We start from the raw sequence: 5,191 nt of genomic DNA, 5'->3' as shown, positions 1-5,191 counted from the left end.
GCCTAGGCCGGCCTTCTCCCCTCTCCCTCCTTTATATACGTGGGCAAGGGGCACCTCTCACACACATCAATTGTTCCAAGCCGTGTGCGGCACACCCCTCCATAGTTTAATCCTCCGGTCATATTCACGTAGTGCTTAGGTGAAGCCCTGCACGGATCACTTCACCATCACCGTCACCACACCGTCGTGCTGACGGAACTCTTCCTCGACACTTTGCTGGATCAAGAGTTCGAGGGACGTCATTGAGCTGAACGTGTGCTGAACTCGGAGGTGCCGTACGTTCGGTACTTGATCGGTTGAATCACGAAGACGTTCGACTGCATCAATCGCATTAAACTAACGCTTCCGCTTTCGGTCTACGAGGGTACATGGACACTCTCTCCCCCTCTCGTTGCTATGCATCTCCTAGATAGATCTTGTGTGACCGTCGGAAATTTATTGAAATTGCATGCTACATTCCCCAACAGTGGCATCCGAGCCAGGTCTATGCGTAGATGATATGCACGAGTAGAACACAAAGAGTTGTGGGCGATGATAGTCATACTGCTTACCACCAACGTCTTATTTTGATTCGGCGGTATTGTTGGATGAACCGGCCCGGACCAACCTTACATGACCACGTTCATGAGACCGGTTCCACCGACAGACATGCAACTTGTTTTGCATAAAGGTGGCTGGCGGGTGTCTATTTCTCCAACTTTAGTTGAATCGGATTTGACTACGGCCGGTCCTTGTTGAAGGTTAAAACAACAAACTTGATGAAACATCATTGTGCTTTTGATGCGTAGGTAAGAACAGTTCTTACTAGAAGCCCGTAGCAGCCATGTAAAACTTGCAACAACAAAGTAGAGGACGTCTAACTTGTTTTTGCAGGGCATGTTGTGATGTGATATACGTTATTGTATGAGATGATCATGTTTTGTAAAAGTTATAGGCAACTGGTAGGAGCCTTATGGTTGTTTCTTTATTGTATGAAATGCAATCGCCATGTAATTGCTTTACTTTATCACTATGCGTTAGCGATAGTTGTAGAAGCAATAGTTGGCGAGACTACAACGACGCTGCGATGGAGATCAAGGTGTCAAGCTGGTGACGATGGAGATCATGACGGTGCTTTGGAGATGGAGATCAAAGGCACAAGATGATGATGGCCATATCATGTCACATATTTTGATTGCATGTGATGTTTATCTTTTATGCATCTTATTTTGCTTAGTATGGCGGTAGCATTATAAGATGATCCCTCACTAAAATTTCAAGGTATAAGTGTTCTCCCTGAGTATGAACCGTTGCAACAATTCATCGTGCTGTGACACCACGTGATGATCGGGTGTGATAAGGTACACGTTCACATAGAACGGGTGCAAGACAGTTTTGCAAGTGCGGAATACTCAGGTTAAACTTGACGAGCCTAGCATGTACAGACATGGCCTCGGAACACTGGAGACCGAAAGGTCAAACGTGAATCATATAGTAGATATGATCAACATAGAGATGTTCACCATTGAAAACTACTCCATCTCACGTGATGATCGGACATGGTTTAGTTGATATGGATCACCTTATCATTTAGATGACCCAAGGGATGTTTATGTAAGTGGGAGTTCTTAAGTAATATGATTAATTGAACTTAATTTATCATGAACTTAGTCCTGATACTTTTTGCATATCTATGTGATCAATGGCCCGTGCTGCCGTTCCCTTGAATTTTAATGCGTTCCTAGAGAAAGCTAAGTTGAAAGATGATGGTAGGAACTACATGGACTGGGTCCATAACTTGAGGATTATCCTCATTGCTACACAAAAGAATTATGTCCTTGATGCATCGCTAGGTGAAAAGCCCCCTCTCGCTAATGTAGACGCTTTGAACATCTGGCAGACGCGGGCTGATGACTACTCTATAGTTCAACGTGCCATGCTCTATGGCTTAGAATCGGGACTTCAAACACGTTTTGAACGTTATGGACCATATGAGATGTTCCAGGTGTTGAAGTTAATATTTCAAGCAAATGCTCGAGTTGAGAGATATGAAGTCTCCAACAAGTTCTATTGCTGCAAGATGGAGGAGAACAGTTCTGTCAGTGAACACATACTCAGAATGTCTGGGTACCATAACCACTTGACTCAACTGGGAGTTAATCTTCCGGATGATAGTGTTATTGACAGAGTTCCGCAATCACTACCACCAAGCTACAAACACTACTGTAGGTTGCTGCTAACGCGACAGTACGATCAGAGACCGTTAGACGAAACTGTGTGCGATGCCATAATCGCAAACGGTGGTGTAAAATAACTGTCAAAAAAGGTGCAAAACGTTTGCGATGGAGGATGCATCAAACACGTTTCAGATTTTAGTTGCGTGTGCGATGCAGGGCATATGGTTCAGCTCAATTAACTGTTTGCGATGAGGAGGAACAAAAGAAATGGGCAGCCAGATGAAGGTGTGTGCGATATACAGCAAGCGGTTCACTCGGATGAACTGTTTGTGATTAGGCAACACAAAAGAAACGGGCAGCCAGATGAAGGTGTGTGCGATATACGGCATGCGGTTTACTCGGATGAACTGTTTGCGTTGAGACAAGAGACCAGAACCGGTTCAATATAACAAGATGTGTGTGATACGTGGCAAACAGGTCTGTAATAAAAAATGTGTGCGAAGACCAATAATAACACAGACGATTGCTTCTAATAAGACGTATGTGATATGCTCTGTCTAAACAACATCTATTGGCCATTGGGGGACGAGCGGTCATCCGGATAAGCCATAAGGATGCGAAGAGGCATCCTATCAGCAAGGACTAGCTGTTCCACCAGTAGCTCATGTAAGAAAACTCTCAAGTTAAGTGTGCTCGGGCTGGAGCAGCCATCAGATGGGTGACTGGATGGGAAGTTGTGTTGATGTTAAATTAACTGATAGGATGGGTCATATCTGTCAAATTAAATGACTGATACGACCCATCCCATGAGTTAATTTAACCTCGAGGTCCTTGTTTTTTATTTTTTTATTTTTTAACACATGTTAAAGAAGGTCTACCGCATTACTTTTTGACAATGTGCGATACGTGGCATACAGTTGATCCATCCGACCTGTTTGTGATAGAATAAGCCGTGTGTGTTGTGGGCAAACGCTTGCTAGTATTCAACCGTTTGGGATTGATGAATTCATCACCGACGGGTTCCCTAGTGTGGTCTGTGTTCATCTGATCATCATCTACTTCTTGTGCTAGCTCGATGTTCCTTCTATGCTAAGTTTCCATTAATTGATGGCGTTTTATGAACACGACACCGTTTCCCGCCATTTCCTCACCTGTTTCCCGCCACCCAGCTATAATGCGCATAGGCGGCGCGCGACGCACAGAGGCGACAAGCGCAGCCTGTAGCACATCCACCTTTTCGAAGCATGCCAACCCACCAAAGCACCGCCTCTGCCATCAACCTCGTCGACGAGGAAAATGAGCAGGCGCCCCGGCCCATCGAGGCCGAGGCGCTCCCCGGCAACGCGATGGACGATGCCGTGATGCACGTCATCGCCAGGGTTGAGCAGACCTTTGGCCCATGGCGCTTGAGCGCCGCAGATCAAGATAGGCATGTCAGTGCCGACAGGCTGTAGCTCGCCGCAGAACATGATCAATGGCGCGGCACAGAGCAAGCTAGGAGCGTCCGCGCCGATAGGCTGCGGCTCGCCGCACAGCGATACCGTTGGAGTGCCGCAGAGCGAGAGGCGCGGCGCACCGCACAGCAAGAGCGGATCTATCAGCACTTGCCTACTGTCGACACGGCGTCGCAACTGGGTACACGTCCCGTCAGTACCCCCATTCCTCACCAGGAGTGGGCAGAGGTCCTCAGCGCCGTACTTGCACCAGAGGCCGGCCGCGCCGTACTTGCACCGGACGCCTGCCGTGCCGTTCGCCTAGTCCGCGACCCGCTGGATGCCAACGCGCTGGTCCGTAGGCTTGACCGCCTCCTTGGCCCAGGTGTCCACCTGGGCGCAGTAGAGGAACATGGCCGTCGCATCCTCGAGCTGGTGATCTCCGATGAAATGGCCAACTTGGAGCTCGAGATCGCGCTCCAGATGTACCACGAGGGTGTCGATCGCTTGGACGAACGCCTGCACGAGTTCAGGCAGAGCCAAGATCTACCGTAGGCAAGGGCTGCCGGTCATGGTCTCATGGACGCGTTTTATTTTGAAAAGTTGTTTCGACATGGATAGCTATGTATTCACAACAATCATAGTATTGCTCTGTTTATTGCTCTGTTTCAATGTGTATACTCTGTTTTCCATTCTTATATTTTCTGTTTCAATGTGTGTATATACGCTTTCCATTCTGTATATGTGGATGATAACAATTAGATTGAAAAACAGATAGAAAATGGAATTCATAATATGCATCTATGTGTCCTCGGCAAAAATAATAAGCATTTCAGCTCACTGCGACATAAATATATATTGAACTATTTGTTTTTTGTCCAGGACACATACAGTCATATTTTTTTAATCCCCCCGTTGGATCATGTTATATTATAGGTGTGTCGGTTCAGTATTGTTTTCAAATTTTTTGAGAACTTTTACAATGTTGAAACCCTTAACTAGTTCTATGGCAAGCACTTGTAGAAAATCCTACTCCTATATATATATATATATATATATATATATATATATATATAATATCATCACATATACATGATGATACTTAACTACTAGGTACAATGCATAAAATTGAAAACGAACAATACTAAAACTAATAATCCCTCATTGGGCCAGTATTCCAGCAGCCCCTCGCAAGCAGCTCCCTGGTGCGCGGTGTCTTCCCAGTGTGGAGGCAATACTCCGCCTCCTCCGCCTCGCAGCGCTTGACATACCAATCTGCCTCTTGCTGGCTGACGCGCGCGGCCGATCTTGCCATTTCGGTGGGCGCCCACCGGAGCTCCTCGTCGGTGGCACGCTGGAGCTTATTGGCCCACCTCCACGCAGCGACGAGGCGCCCAACGCCTATGACCTTCCTCGCGAAGTACCCGTCTTCGTACACCTCCTCGGCACGATGACGCGCCAGCCCCCAAAGCTCCGCCACCTCCTTTTTCCGGGCGGCATCACGGGCTTCACAGGCCGCCTGGTACCTGGCTTCCTCCTCCGCCATCTCCTTCTTGAATGCCACTTGCCTGGCTTTCTGAGCCGGCGGTATAGACTTCCACA

This window comes from Triticum aestivum, chromosome 4D (genome assembly GCF_018294505.1).
Source record: "Triticum aestivum cultivar Chinese Spring chromosome 4D, IWGSC CS RefSeq v2.1, whole genome shotgun sequence".
NCBI classification, from domain to species: domain Eukaryota; kingdom Viridiplantae; phylum Streptophyta; class Magnoliopsida; order Poales; family Poaceae; genus Triticum; species Triticum aestivum.
Note: the sequence above shows the minus strand (reverse complement) of the source record.